The 16,613-nt window shown below is 36.4% G+C and overlaps 1 protein-coding gene across 3 annotated transcripts in view; it reads left to right on the forward strand.

Annotated features, from left to right (window-relative positions):
• The window catches only part of VPS37A (VPS37A subunit of ESCRT-I), a 52,272-nt gene that overhangs the window by 2,401 nt on the left and 33,258 nt on the right, over positions 1-16,613 (forward strand). The gene's annotated exons all lie outside the window — the stretch shown is intronic.

The following is a 16,613-nucleotide window of genomic DNA, read 5'->3' on the forward strand; positions in this document are numbered from 1 at the left end:
AATTGCTAATCTAAGAAATTTTGGAATTGGCTTAAGCTTTTAAGTTCTTTTATAAAAAATACTTGTAGTTTTATTGAAATATTTCACATTTATAAACTATACTTGGATAATTTTGGAGACAATTAGGTGATGTACTTTCAGTTTTCAAGGAATTTGCAATGCCAGAAAAAAAGTGTCATCCATCTGTTCTTGTTAAATCTGCCATTTGAACTCATGTCATACGTTCTAAAACTAGCTGGTAAAAATGATCTATTTATGCAGTATATGACAATATGTTGCCTAAGTAGCCAAATTTCAATACTATAATTATACTGAAAGATTGTTGTGCAGTAAGACACTGTGGTTGGTGATTCTGAAGGTGCATTCTGCAAAAGTTGAAAAAAATGTTTCAAGTGATATTTGGTGGATAATAGAAAAACTTTCTACGTTATGAATATCAGTATCTTGTTGCATGCGGCCCACTTCCCTAATGTTTCATACTCTAATCCTTCAGATGTAAGATCAGCTGCTCTTTCCTAGCAAAGGAAAGTATCCAACTTCTGACTTCCTCAGTAGCCACATTCTCTCTTATACTTTCCAGCTCTTTTCTTCTTTTTTTAACTCCTTATGATAAAAAAAAATTGCATTGTAGGAAATCATCTGTTTGATTTCCTTCCTTAAATGAATTTAATCTCCTTTTTTGATTACCTTAAGAAATTCTTAACTCCTCTTAGAGTGCATCCTAAAGGTGAGCTGAATTTTATGTGTATTTCCTCATGTTGATCTTACTGGTAAGGCAGGCAAAATGGGAAACTATCATAGATGACAAACAAAATTTTTAACCAAAGCATAATAACATGTTTGTCTGCTATGAAAATGGAAACTGAAAGTTTTGTAGACTAGGCTCAAATAATATATTCCACTTTCTGAATAACAGTCATCATAGTTTTCAGTTTACCACGAACAGTCCTGTCTTTATGGACAAGGGTATAATTAGTTCTGTTGTTTCTTCTACTTCCTTTCCTAAAGAAGCTCACTCTGAAGGACACTCTTTGGTTTCCCACCCAAATCCAATTTTCCTGACTTCTTGAAAGAACACCAGTTTTTTTTTTTTTTTTTAATTTTTATTTATTTATGATAGAGAGAGAGAGAGAGAGAGAGACAGGGAGAAGCAGGCTCCATGCACCGGGAGCCCGATGTGGGATTTGATCCCGGTCTCCAGGATTGCGCCCTAGGCCAAAGGCCGGCGCCAAACCGCAGCGCCACCCAGGGATCCCCAGAACACCAGTTTTTTATCAGGGTTCCAGTATGCAGGATCACATACTTCAGGGAAGCTGTGCTCTTTTAATTCTAGTAGGCAAATAGTGATAATTTATACCAATCATTCACACTGCCAGTTCTGAAAGCAGGACTCTTGATCAATGGGAGTTGGAGGAGAAGTCAGCTGGGGAGCTGCTCAAAATATTTTCTGAGTAATAGAGATGTTCAGAAGGAAATTCTTCTCTTATGTTTTGGATATTGTTAAGTACGGAACATCTGGAACTGCTTGGATCATGAAAGACAGATGGAATCTCCATGATAATACTGTGATACTGTATCAGCATTGGAACTTTTGGTGCCTCTGGACTTAGTCCTTCCCCCCCCCCCCCCCAATATTTTATTTATTCATTTATGAGGGACAGAGACATAGGTAGAGGGAGAAACAGGCTCCTCGAGGGAACTTGATGTGGGACTCGATCCTGGTACCCCAGGATCACGCCCTGAGCCAAAGGCAGATGCTTAACCACTGAGCCACCCAGGCATCCCTGGATTTAATCCTTTTTAAGATTAGTAACCCCTCACTGTTTAAACCACTTTGAACCTGGGTTTTCAATTTCTTGCAATTGAAAATTTGCCAAGTGATACTAATCCCTATATTTAAAGATTCTTCAGAAGTGAAGCTGTTATTTCCCTGCATTGTACTACAATCAGAAAATACTAAGAACTGATGGTTTTAACAGTTAACCATTCTAACCATCTTGGTTTCTTCTTTCTTAACAATATTTAAGTTAATTAGCTTCTTTTATTTCCTTAGCTCTCAAACTGTAACCTGGAACTGTGTTGGGAATGGTTATTGACTATGTGAATTCAAAGTTATACAAATAACAATCTTTATTACCTTTTACTTAGAGATATCAGCTCTCTCAGTAAAGAACTTCTGCATTCATTTTAATAATTACATGGTAATTTTGGTGCTATTTTTATTTTATATTTAATAAGGAAATGTAATTTGGGGGTTATTATGTTTGTCAGAATTGCTTTTTTCATTCTATTACGATGACTATCTTAATAGAAGAGGCTCTGAACCAGAAGTTAGGAGACCCTGATGTAACATTAACTGCAGGGCAAACTTGGTTGCTCTCAAAGCCTTAATAGACCTTAGGACCCCTGAAGTAAGAGGATTAATTGCCTGATCTCTTATTGCCCCACCCAGCTGTGAAAGTCTGTTGCTTTCTCAGGTTCCTGGATGTAAGCACTCTCGTAAAGATAAAAGACAAACTGAATTTGAGCAATATATATGGAAGTAAGCAAAAATTATTGACCTTAGGAAAAACAGCAGGACTTAGGTGAATGAAAGCTTTGTACACAACTGACCTGGATTCCAATTTGGCTGTAACACATGATAGCAATGTGATCTTTTGGCAAGTTATCTAACTTCCCTGAGCCTCCAGTTCCCATCTGTAAAATCAGAAATTGTGATTCCTATCGTGAAAAATTGTTAACATTTAAGTGACATACATGAGTATTTATTAGAGTACATGGCACATAGTAAGTAAGCATATGACAAATCAAATTTCTTCTTTCCACTGCAAAGAATCAATACACATGGAACCTGCATGCTTCTTGCCAGCTTATTGTTTGTGAATCCCTCAGAAGTTCACCTACAGCTCATTTGCCTCTGGTAGGAATACTTCTGATTTGCCATTCAGTAAGCTCGTCCATTTCAGATCGTTTCCTCACAAATGAGATATACCTGTTTTGAGGGATTTAAGATATAATGCATGTAAGGAAACTTGTTATACTCAGTAAATGGCAGTTATTTTTCTTAAAAATGTGCTAATCTGCAGTCTTTAAAAAATGTTTTTGGAGTTTTCTTTTGCTGACAGTCCCTGGATACCATCATTCGTTCTAATTGCCCAAACCTTGAGCTTTATAACTTCCTTGAAGAGTCTGCTACTGTGTAGTTATTTATTCTGTAGCTGTTAAGTTTAACCCTTTGCTCACAGTTAATAAAACTTCCTCCTCTAAACTCATGGGTTTCTGAGTACGCCTAAATTACATAATTTTTTTCCTATAGATTTTATTGTTGGCTCAAAAGGACTCCTACACAAATTTGGTGACACAACAAATTTGTGATGAGAAGATATGTGTATGCATTTTAATTTGTTCAACATTACATTTTAAAATGTGGATCCATTGCTGGCATTTTAATTTGAGATTTTTCATTAAAGTATCCAGATTTTCAACTTTGAAAAGAAATAAGACTTTATTTAGAGCAGTTTTAGGTTCACTACAAAATTAAGTAGCAGGTTTAAAGATTTTCCATATAATCACTGCCCCCTCCAGCTTTTCTTTTAAAATAAAAAGATCTGGAAGATCCGCATAGCATTTGCTTTGAGCTGAAGAATAGCTGCCTCATTTATGGGCTTTCCTCTCTCTACTTTCCCAGTTTGTGGTTACTGCCTTTTGTGCTGCAAGCAATTGTATGTTATCTTTTTATAGGTATTTGAGGTTAAAACTTCTTTGTGGAAGGAAATCACCTTAACTTGTTGCAATAAAAAATCCTACGAGAATTTACTATGCCTTAGCCTATTGAAGCTATAGAAATCTACAAAATGTCAACACTATGACTCTATAAAGGGCATTGCACTCTTATTTTGAACTTTAAAATTATGTATGTCAAGCAGTCCCATAATTAAGTGAATCTTAATTTGATGCACTAAATCGTATAGTCCATTTATAACCCATGATTAAGTTACAATTGCAGAGTATCTGTCATAATAAATCATATTACCATTTAAGAAAATTTTTCCTATGTAGATCATAACAGCTCAAGTACTGTCTATAGTTAGTTTTCCCCTCAGTACTATCAGTCCATACCTTCTTAAAAAAATTAGCAACACAAGCAGTCATTTCTCCATTGCTGGTTGAACCCAGCCACATCTACTCTTCTCCTCAGTCCCCTGAACTCCTAAGCTATCTGCTGTGTGCTACCTAAGTCAAAAAAATGATCATCCTGTTTCCACTCAGTCCATGAAGGTGGTGATATCAACAGACTGTTAAAAAAACAAAATTCATGTGAGTCCAGTTTGAAGATCTAGTTGGTTTTATTTAATGACTCATGAATTGGTCAGCATCACATCTAGCAAGTGGAGAGAGGAGCTCCAAGGAGTTGTACAAAATGGAAGGTTTTTGTAGGAAGGAGAGTGGGGCAAGGAAGCTATTGACAAAAGGAAAGAACTGTTATAGGTAAAATCACCTTCTCTTAGGGGGAAGGGCAAGGAGTTTTATTATTACCTTCCTTTGAGAGAGACGAAGAGGGCCTATATGACAGATAGATTACTTCATTGGTGCTGATCAGGAATTTTCTGGAGGCTGAAACTGCAATTAGGTTAGGTTTTAAGCCCAGGTTTGGTGACTTGGCATAAGAGCCTCCATTTGGGGTCTTTGGTTTTCTTTTTAACAATTACTCCCCTTTTGATCAAATTGTCACCTTAGAATTTGACCAAGAGATGTGGTCAAAATTTAAGGCATTAGCACCACTCTCAGCCATGGCTCTGAAGTTGTGGAGGTTTTTGTTGTTCCTTTTTATGACATCCATAGGTCATGACTTTTTTTGCTGGAAAGGATTTTTTAACCTGTTGATGATAGGCTTGAGAGTGTAAGACATTAGAGACTTAGAGAGTCTCTTGGTCATACTAGCATGAGACACAGGATGAACAGAGGGTTGTATACCAATAGACATTGGTGTTTCCCAGTGACTATCTTGTGTGTAGTGAGTTTGTTTTCCAAAAAGGATATTGCAAATAGTCCACAAGATCAAAAGCAGTACCTTAGGTCAGGGAAGCCCAGTAGTTTCAAGTCTGGAAATTTTAAGTTTAAGAATATCACTAGTTCTCTTGACCTTGTCTTATTGAAGGTGATAGAGATTATGATAATTCCAAGAAGTTTGAAAACTTTTCATGCAGGCTTTATATAATTTGTCCAGTGAAGTGGGTGTCTTGATCACTAACTGGATATTGTGGAGGGTATACCCTAACTGAAAAACATATTCTCTTCTTTCTTTCTTTTTTTTTTTTTTTTTTTTTGCCACAGAGAGGGCATTAGCCTTGCCACAGAAGAATGATTCAACCCATTCAGAAAACATACATGCAATAACAAGAACATATTGATAACTGACACTAAGAGGGAGTTCCAGCAGGTATTCAAAGGGTCCAGAGAGGGGAGATCTGAGGCCTCTTTGGACAAAAATTATTTTCCAGGATTATGGACCTGACAGGTAGAAATCTCCCCACCAGTGTTGATTCATAATTTTAGTCATCTTAAATGCCCTACGGTGGGTAAAGGAATGCAAAAACCCGAGAAGTGGGGTTTTCCTGGGAGCTGAGAATTACCAAGCAGCCATCTTAGGGTTCCCATAGGCCAAGTGTTCATTTATCTTACAGCTATTACTGACCCATCTTCATTTTTTTCTGATTCAGGAGCAGACCGTTGCCTTGTTACAGGGATATCAGGGTGACAAAGATCTGGCAGCGAGGGGCCAGTTTTTGCAGAAGCAATATGAACTTCACACACATACAACACAATCTTACAATATAAGACACAGTATTACATCTTACTTGACAATGCTGCCCATGTAATTTAATATGTCAGATAAGTCTACTTAGTTTAACAAGTTTTTTGAAAGTGTTCCAGAGACACTTCTGGAAGAACTCCAAAATTTTTTACAGGTCAAAAAGACTTCATTAGGAACTTGGTTTTGGGAACTTTGTAAAAAATAGCAAAAAAAAAAATTTTAAAGTTTGCTTAAATACAATTACAGATCATTATGAAACTTGATACTTAAAAGGTAAAGATGCTTTCACAATCTGTTATCAAAAGCAGATCCAAAGTCCAAAAAAACCCCTTTGTTCTTTTAGCAGTGAATATCAAATTCTACTTTTGTACCAGCTTACTTTCGGTATTAAAACTTACTCATTTTAATGTTAGTCCTGACCACTCATAAAATTCCATTCCAAAACTTCCTTTTTCATAAATTTTATAAGTTTGTTATTTGTTTTTTACATTCAGATTTTGTCCTGTTCTTTAAATGACCACCCTTGCTTTAGGACAAAATTACTTTCTTTTCCCTCAACAAAAAAATGCATCTCCATTCCTTAGTCCTTCTCTGACCAAAAACACATGCTTGGGGATCCCTGGGTGTCTCAGCAGTTGGACACCTGCCTTTGGCCCAGGGAGCGATCCTGAAGGTCCAGGATCGAGTCCCACGTTGGGCTCCCGGCATGGAGCCTGCTTCTCCCTCCTCCTGTGTCTCTGCCTCTCTCTCTCTCTCTCTCTCTCTGTGTGTGTGTGTGTCTATCATGAATAAATAAATTAATTAATTAAAAACAAAAACCCACACTTTACTTTTTTTTACATATATAAATGTTTCCTTTATTTTTAGTAGCTGTAATAACAATTAGAATTTTTAACAGAAATCTTAATTTCTGGTGAAAACTAAGAAGGAATTGTGAACTGTCCTATCAGCATTTTTTAGATTAGCAAGTTATTAATACATTTCATAATTTCTAGAGGCATATGTTTTTTTTTTCAGTTTTCCAGTGTAAAATTAGCAAATCTAAATATATATATATTTTTAAGATTTTATTTATTTATTCCTGAGAGACACAGAGAGAAGCAGAGACATAGACAGAGGGAGAAGTAGGCTCCCTACAGGGAGCCCGATGTGGGACTGGATCCCTGGAACAGGAAGGATCACGCTCTGAGCCAAAGGCAGATGCTCAATCACTGAGCTACCCAGGTGTCCCTCTAAATATCTTTTAGTTTCTTTGCAGTAAACTAAAAGTAGATAAGCCTATGTTCAATAACAGCATTTTATCTTATCTGGAAATAACCTAAATATTCAATACATTTCCATCATTTGATTTAACAAGAGTCCTAAAATCCCAAGCTAAAGAGTTTTGGAAAAGTTTTTTTAAGCACACATACCATAAAATAGAATTGCTAAAAAGCTTATCTATAAATTCTTATCCCACTTAAGATCTAAATCATTTGCTCCAACAATTATGTTTAGATTACCCACGAAACTTGATGAGACATTAGATAAAACCAACCATCATTCTAAGTTATTTTTACTGACAAATTATAACGAATTTAATTAAACTGGTAAGTTTAGGTAGAATGAAATTTATCTGCATTTATATTTAATGTTGGTAACTCTAAAGACATGCCTGTTTTAATTAAGCCAATGAATTTAAACTAGCTTTAATTTACTAGAAGATTATCCAGGTACCTGAAAAATATTTGGGTGTTTTATATTTCTGAGAATTTAATTTACATAAGCACTTAATTTTCCTTAAGCCAATTAAATAGATCTTTAAGCCAACTAAATTTACAAATAAACTTTAAAAATACCATCTGGAGGTAGAAAATACCACACATTTACTGTATATAAAGAGGCACACATAAAGATACAGATGTAGAGAGACCTCATAGCTTATGGCCTTAAATTGCTGCCATGAATTAGGTACAAAAACACAAAACTCAGTAGTTGTAAAAGAAGCTACATCTAAGTTTTTCCTTATTTTTAATTTAAGGGCTAAATTTTAATATAATATGAAAGGTTGACCTCATACTTTTAAGAAAAAATTTTATTTGAGAATAGTTGACACAGTGTTACGTTAGTTTCAAGTCTACAACATAATTCAGCTTCTCTATACCTAGGCTTTGCTCACTGCAAGTGTAACTACCATGTGTCATAACACTTCTTATTACAGTATCATTGATAATAGTCCCTATGCTATGCCTTTTATTTCCATGATTTAGTCATTCCATAACTGGAAGTCTGAATCTCCTGCTCCCCTTCATGCATTTTACCCACTCTCCCACCCCCCTTCCATCTGGCAGCCATTATTTCTGTGTATTTAAAGGTCTGATTCTGCTTTTTGTATGTTAATTCATTTGTTTTCTTAGGTTCCACATGAGTGAAATCATACGGCATTTATCTTTCTCAATCTGACTTACTTCATTTACCATAATACCCTCCTAGTCCATCCATGTTGTGTCAGTTGACAGGAGCTAATCCTTTCTTGTGGTGGAGTAATATTTCATTGCATATGTTACCATATCTTCCTTATCCATTCGTCTATCAATGGACACTTAGGTTGATTCCATATCTTGGCTACTGTAAATAATGCATCAATAAATGGGCGCATGTATCTTTTTAGATTAGTGTTTAATTTTCTTTAGATAAATTCCTAACAGTGGAATTATTGGATCAAATGGGATTCCTATTTTTACTTTTTTGAGAAACCTCCATACTCTTTTCCACAGTGGCTGTACCAAATTATTTTCCCACTAACAGTGGCTGAGTGTTCCTTTTTCTCCACATCCTCATAGTACTTGTTATTTCTTGTCGTTTTGATTTTGGCCCTTCTGACAGGTTTAATGCTGTTTTTAATTCCTCAAAGAATTAAGTTGCCACCTAAATGGTAATCAGAGGACACTCATACCCATCCACCTATGTGTTTTTCCACCCTCTGGGTATATTTAGCTCAGGGAAGAAGTCTTTAAATTCTTTTCAGGCTCTGAATCTGCTTCAAACTTGGCCAAATTTCTGATCACAGAGTTAGTAAATCCTTTCAGGTATCTTGTCAGGTCTCAGCCAGGACATACAGTAAATATTTCTGGCAGTTTTAAACAACCCCATGGACTGGAGCAGCATCCTCAAAGAGGGTGCAAAAGATATTATCTTTACAAGATCCAGAGTCACTCTCAAATTTAGCCAGGCACAACCTGCCTGTACCAGGTGGACTGAAAGCCAAGCCAAATTCTCAGGACATAAAACAAGACAATCAAGAAGGCAGTAGCTATCTCTGGGAGATAATTAATAGTTCAATAATTAATACTTCTAATTCGTAATTCTAGGTTGGTTTTAATAAGATTTGGAAAGGAAGGGAATATTTTTTCCCCCTGCATATTGGGCTCAGGAGGTAATTTATTTATAAAACCTTTTGAGAAAAACAAAACAAAAACAACAACAAAAAACCTTTTGAAAATCCTCTGTGGGTTTAAATTATTTAACTATTGGCCTTTAATCCTGGAATGAAAGATACCTGTAGGGGATTTGCTGCAGCCTATGGTGGTCTTTATCTTAAAAGGTAACTAGTCTCTTCAGAGTCAAAAGGCCATTCAGACAGGATTACTAGAAAGAATACTCAAAGGTGAGAGAACAGTAGGAATTAATGCAGTTTTATATGTTAGTCTCAGTCTTTGTTTTAGATACTGTTCTTTTTCATTGGCTTTTTGCAGTGAATCAATGAAACTCTGGAATTTTGAAACCTTTTGGTGGCTTCTGCATACCAATTAATATAGGTATAAGAATCTTTGCTTTCAAGTACACTTCCTTAATTATTTCTCTAATTGGAGCATTTATCATAATGGCCATTGTAATTCTAGGTTGGTTTTAGTAAGATCTTGTCATTTAACTTAATGTTTGCAATTTATGAGACTACAGAAGTTTATGTTTTTAGATATGAAGTAAGCAAGTATGTCAGAAGGCAGCCTGCTCAACTCTGGATATGAAAGATTCCCCCACCTTTTTTTTTTTTAGCTAGGCCTCTGGGTTTCACAGAATCAAACTAATACCTAGAGGGACATGTGATGGAGTTGGGAATTGTGACGTGTTTTGCAGTGAACCTCATTGCGCAGAAATTATCTTGGTGGGTGACCTAGTGTCAATATAACGCATTAATGCAACCAACTTATTCTATCACAGAAATTTTCTAGAGGTGGAGGTGCCCTAATAGCCTTTGAATTTAAATGCTTGACCCATGCCCACCAGTGTTTGCAGCCTTATTTCTGGCATCCGAGACTCCCATTATCAATTAGCCCTTACTTAAAATAATACCACAGGCCTCATACTGGACCTAGTCCAGCTCAGATCAGACCCAGCCTGTTCTTAAGGCAGACCCAGTCCAATTCTAGCCAGTGGCCACCAACAGTTCCCAGCACAGGCTGACCAGCAGACTCTAGTGAATGGAGACAATGGACTGGAAATGGGGAAGGTACTAAACCAGTAAATACCAGTCAGTGAGGATTCCAACTACAATTGGAGAAGGGATTTCAATGTGGAATTATAGACTGAACCAAGGGCTAAGGATTGGAGCTCTGTTAGAGTCTCTTGTCTGTATAGACTGACCTCATTAACCCTGGACTGCAAAGCCAATTAGACCCAAGCTCAAATGCAAAGAGGGTAGAGCTCAAACCCAGAGGAGCTCACCAACAGTCCTTGGAAATGAATGGCAAGACAGTGAATTCGAAAAGGTTCAGAGTGCTGCACTTGTGTTTCTCTTTATCCCTGAAGGCCTTTTAGAAGTTCACTTCAGATCCTGCTGCTTCCACAAAACCTGTTAAAAAAAAAAAAAATCAAGTAAATTTTGAAGATGTAGATGGCTTCATTAAATGATTCATGAATTGGGCAGCATCCCATCTAGGGAGCAAGGGAGCTCCCAGTAGTTGTGCAAAACGGGAGGATTTTATAGGAAGGATGATGGAGCAAAGAAATTGTTCGCAAAATTTAAAAAAAGGATTGTACCAGGGTCACTTTTCCCTGAGGGTAAAGGGTAGGGGGTCTAATTAATTAGGTGGGTTACCTCATCTTGGGGGCTATGGAAAAGGCCCATGTGACAGATCACCCCATTTAGTGCTGTGTAGAAAATTCCTGACTGGTTAAGACTACATTTCTAAGGAGGTTGCAGTTAGGTTAGGTATTAATCCCCACTGTGGTGACTTGGCCTTAGTGTCTCTATTTTGGACCTCTGCTTTTCTTTTTAACAAGCCAGTGAGGATGTGAAATTTTTAATGGCAAAGGATATGTAGACTTTTTAGGGACCCGGTGTTATTTCATATCTGAAGTTCTTCCATTGGTGTTTTTTCTGTCTAGAATGTATAATTGGTTTTGCTGATTCTCTTTTCTGCATGTTAACTCTTACTTGATTTTTAAATGTAGTTTAGATATTTTATTTCCCTGAAGACCCCACCACCCCTACCCTTGTTTAAGTTGGGTGCTTTCTTCTGTGTTCCTGTAGCCCTTTGCACATCTGTTTCATTATCCTGTGTTCCACACAACGCTAGGCAAAGAATACTGTTAAAGAACGTGGTCCATGTCAAACAGATTGAGAAAACAAAAATCAAATGCTTTAGAATTTCTCAAAGCCTTTAATATGCTAAAAATGCATCTGTATTCTCCAAGAAAAGAATATATAGTATGAAACATTTTCCAAACAGAGTATTGAACCATATATTTGAGCTATTTATTTTAAATTTCCTGTTTCTTAATTTTTCATTTTCATATCAATGTTCATTTCTGCTTGAAATTCTTTGTTGACTTGTTGGTGGATATTTAACTCTGTTTATGATAGCCTGCCTCTGGTGATGAATGAAAAAAAATGCTTTGCTCCAATATGGGACAAGCTGATAGCTGTCTTCTGGAAACAGGCTGCACGAAGCCTTCCTACCTAAGGCACTGCTACTTTTGAGTACAGTTCTTACGGTACAAATATTAGTGCTATCTGTTGGTTGGAACAAGCAGGGAAAAGAGAAGATTGCTACCTGCTGTTGCACATGTCTTCCCATTCATTGCCCTGAGAAATGCTTCTGCGTGGCCCTCTACACTCCTGATATGCATGGACTTCCTTCAAGGGCTTGGAGGACCTTTAAACAACTCCTACTTTACATTGATTTTATGTTTTGGGTTGTCATTAGTTCCTGTATTTGCTTTCTTTTTCTGGTTTCTTTATTTATCATTCTTTTCCTTAAATCTAATCCCTTTTTTTAATATCTTAGAAATTCCTCAGAACTTCTTGTCTGCTTACTCTTTGCTTCTCAGCACTGTTACAGATTTGGTTGTTTAGACTTTCGTAATACTTCCTGGAGATTTAGTTGGGAAAGGGAAGTTGTCTTATCTTGATCTGCCATCTTTATCAAAGCATTCGAATCCCTTATTTGCAAGGTTTAGCTATAAACATTCCTCCATTTACCCAACACTGGAAAAAGCATGCTCTCAGTATCTTGATCTTTTTTAGTCACTTGATATTTTTTCTTCATGCTGTGTGCCTCTTCAGAGACCACACATTTCTGTATTTTCTTTAAGATGGTGTATATTTGGTAGCTGTACAATTGAACAAAGTCTTTCTTATGAAATACAAGTTTACACAAAATGTAATAACATCAGAGATAAATGATTCTACAAAAGGAGTCTTTTAACCATAACTAGTACCTCTATTGCATCTCAAGGTCTGTTTGTTTATAGTTTCAAGGACCATGAAAGAAATGAAATTGCCAATTAATCACACATTCTAACACAGAATTTTCAGCTTTCTTTAATTCCAAACCAATTTAGAGTTGATGAGGCAAAACCATAGTAATCCACTTTTCAGAGAAACTGGAACATAATAGTATTAATGGAAGATCATTCAAATTTGCTCTTATAGCGTGATTACAGTATTACTTTAAAATATGTGTGTGAAAAAAAATAAAATAAAATAAAATATGTTTGTGTACTTAACATCCAAAATACTGCTACCTGTCAGCTCAAAGATAAGGATGCAAAAAATTTTTATCAAAGTGTAATTTGTAATAGTAAAAATTGGAAATAATCTCAGTAATTAATAGAGGATAGGTTAAACAATATAGTAAAACATTATAACCATTTTAAAAAGATAATTTAAAATAGCATTTACTGATCCAGAAAAGAGCAAGTTACAAAATTGTGTAGACATACAATTGTATTTTGTTTTACGTAAGGGTATAAATATGGAAAGATTAGGTTATATACCAATGTGTTAGAGGTTATCTTGGCTATACGACTTCCTGAGTGATTTTTATATTCTCTTTGCTTGTTCTCCCCCACGGCCACCAATGAGAATGAATCATTTTTAGATCAGTTTGTTTATTTATTTATGGTGGGGGAGCAGAGGGAGAGAGAATCTCCAGTAGAGCCCAATGTAGGGCTTGATCCCATAACCCTAGTATCATGACCTGAGCCAAAATCGAGTCAGATGTTTACCTGAGCTACCCAGGCACCCCTAGAATAAGTTTTTAAAAAGTTATTTAAAGGTGGCTCGGTGGTTGAACATCTGTCTTTGGCTCAGGTCATGATCCCGAGATTCTGGGACTGAGTCCCATATCGGGCTCCCCACTGGGAGCCTGCTTCTTTCTCTGCCTCTGTCTCTGCCTCTCTCTGTCTCTGCCTCTCACTGTCTCTCTCATGAATAAATAAAATCTTTTATTTATTTTTTATTGTTTTTAAGATTTTATTTGTTTGTTTATTTATTTATGAGAGACACGGAGAGGCAGAGAGGCAGAGACACAGGCAGGGGGAGAAACAGGCTCCATGCAGGGAGCCCAATGTGGGACTTGATCCCGGGTCCCCAGGATCATGTCCTGGGCCGAAGGCGGCGCTAAACCGCTGAGCCACCCAGGCATCCCTAAATAAAATCTTTTTTAAAAAGTTATTTAAAATAGCAAAAAATTTGAAATCATATTTGTGAATATTCAGGGGATGGTTCTTGTTTTAATTAAGTAAACAGATATCTGCCATTTTGTCCAATGCAGCTAGTGTAGAGGAGGAAAACATTTTCCTCAACCCTCTTAAGATCCCTGGTGAGCCTGAAAATTAAACTGACAGATTAACAGGAGGAAAGACCTACAAACTTATTTAATGTAAGTTTAAATGAGATGGATGACTTAATAAGGAAGGAAAAACCTAGAGAAATAGTTAGACCTGAGTTTTTTAATGCTAGTTTTCATCAAAAGTGTACAGAATTCTAAGAAGTGCACAGTCATGGAGGAATACAATGGGTAAAGGAATGTGAGGCAACGAGGGGGCAGGCAGCTTAGTAAGGCTTGTTACTATTCTTAGTGTCCCTCTGTCTTTTGAGGTGGAGGATGCTACTTTCCTCTTGGTATGAGGAGAGCATATTTCACCTGAGGATTTCATGATCAGTTTCAGGGAAAGAGTAAGAGGTGGGAAGAAGGTTAGAGTAACCTTCCTGCTTCTCCTCTTAAACTCCTTCAGCTGAAAATATTCAAGATGCTGAAGTGCCATATTTTGCAGTGGCATGTCCTGAAGTCCAGCAATTGCCATGAACAACTTGTATTGGAATTTGTTAATGATGGTACACCTCTCACTAATATTACAAGAATTGCTTTCATTTATTTATTTATTATACTTCATTTGTGAAGAAAACTTGTCAAAACTTAATAAATGTCAACACTCTAATTGTGGAGACAAGGAAAACACTTCTAACCAATGGCTTAAGTAAAAATTATTTTAGTCAAATTCACTTTAATTTGTTTTATATAAAAATACACTGAAAAACTGAGTTAAAACTTTGGTACTACAGATTTAGAAAGGCTCCAACTTAGATGCATGTTCAAAATACATATTTGATAATAGCTAATTCATTATTGAACAATTGAACATGTATTGAACAATTATGGTATTTTGTGGAGGTATTATCTGATTTAATCTAACAACTGACATTCCTATTTTCCATTTGAGGGATAAGGCTTAGGTTAAGTAGTTTTTTTGGTTTTTTTTTTTAAGACTTTTTATTTATTCATGAGAGAGAGAGAGAGAGAGATGCAGAGACGCAGAGACATAGGCAGAGGGAGAAGCAAGCTCCATGCAGGGAGCCTGACGTGGGAGTAGACTGGATCCTGAGTTTCCAGGACCACACCCTGGGCTTAAGGCGGTGCTACACCGCTGAGCGACCTGGGTTGTCCCTTAGGTTAAGTAGTTGGCATATGATCACATAAGTAATAGTTAGAGGGAGAGTTGAACCCAGGAAACCTTATTAGGAGGTCATACTTTTAATCATGAATATGTTCTGCTTAGCTTAGAACTGATGGATGCTTTTGTGACCGGTATTGCCTTGAAGCAGTTAAACCATAGAGTCCTAAAAATAATATAAAAGAATAGAAAACTTAAGCCATTGAATTGATTATATGGTGTTCCTACCACTGAGCAGATTGTCAGTATTCTAGTCCAAAACTAAAACCCAAAGAGAAACTTCTGTAAAACTATGGAAGTCCTAATATTGAATATATTTTTGAGTCTGTTCTCAGCTGTTTCTTCATCTCAGTCCTAACCCTATTCTATGGGATGTCAATACGGAGCATTAGTTGAAGCAACCAAAAGAACAAAAAATTATGTAGACCCTAGATCTTCCAAAGGTATGCATGCTTAAAAAAGCTTCATGTCTTTTTGAATATTAAGGTTCTTCTCAACCTTAACTCATTAATACTACTTAACATTTTTCTCTTTGGAAATATTGTGAATATTTGTTAGAATTTGGAGTGAGTCCCCCAAAGATTTGGCTGCTAGATTATAATTGTAATGTATCCCTGCAATTAGCAATAAACTAAATTAGACTCTAAATATAGAATGTTAAGGTATAAGGAAATTATACTAGTTGGCTTATATTCAGCTGCTCCTAGCAAAGACTTCCAAAATACTGACTTAAACAAGATAGAATTTTTTTTTCTCTCACAAAAAAGAAATTCGGTTTGACAATTCCATAGTCATTGAAGACCCAAGCTACTTCTTTCTTTCTGCTTAGCTCTCCCTCGTGTATGACTTCCATTTTCAGAGTCACTCATGGCCCAGAATGGCTTGTTAGAAGTGTGGCTATCAGGTAGAGGCAGGAGGGGCAAATGGACTCTTTTAGATGTTTTCATGGTAATTCTGTCCTACAACCTCTCTGTATCTATCTTATTGGCTAAAACTTAAGTTTGTAAGAACAGCTAGCTGCAAAAAAGGCTAGGACATTGCTATTCAGAGTAAAATCAGACTTGTCTTACTTAGAGAGAAAGGGAGGTTACTTGTTTTTGGAGAGCAGCCAGCAGTCTGTCATAAGACTATAGGAGACATCTCATCCAGGCTTTTAAGTTTAAGCTATTAAGACCCAGACTTCCGGAGCTGTCTATATAGCTGGGTAATGGAAGAATTATAATCAGAACCCAGATTTCTTGCTGACTTGTGTTAACCAGAGGGATCACAATTACATCTACTAATGATGAATTAAAGTGAAAATAAATCAGTCTAGCATTAGTATGAGAGTTTTTCTTTGCCACTTTACCTCAGCATCTATCCCCATTCTACTACACACACCCCCCCACACACACACACACTTGGATATCCTAGAATATTATTGTCTGCTTATTTGATAAATCTATGATCATTTTTCCCTCAAGATACAAGTTATATGGCTAGATTCAGTGATTAAAATGAATAGTTTAGTAGGGTCTAAAAACATTTGGTGTTCTTTTTAACATTAATGGTTTTATACCTTCAGGTGAATTTTTCTCTC

Source organism: Vulpes vulpes, chromosome 7 (assembly GCF_048418805.1).
Source record: "Vulpes vulpes isolate BD-2025 chromosome 7, VulVul3, whole genome shotgun sequence".
In the NCBI taxonomy this organism is placed as follows: domain Eukaryota; kingdom Metazoa; phylum Chordata; class Mammalia; order Carnivora; family Canidae; genus Vulpes; species Vulpes vulpes.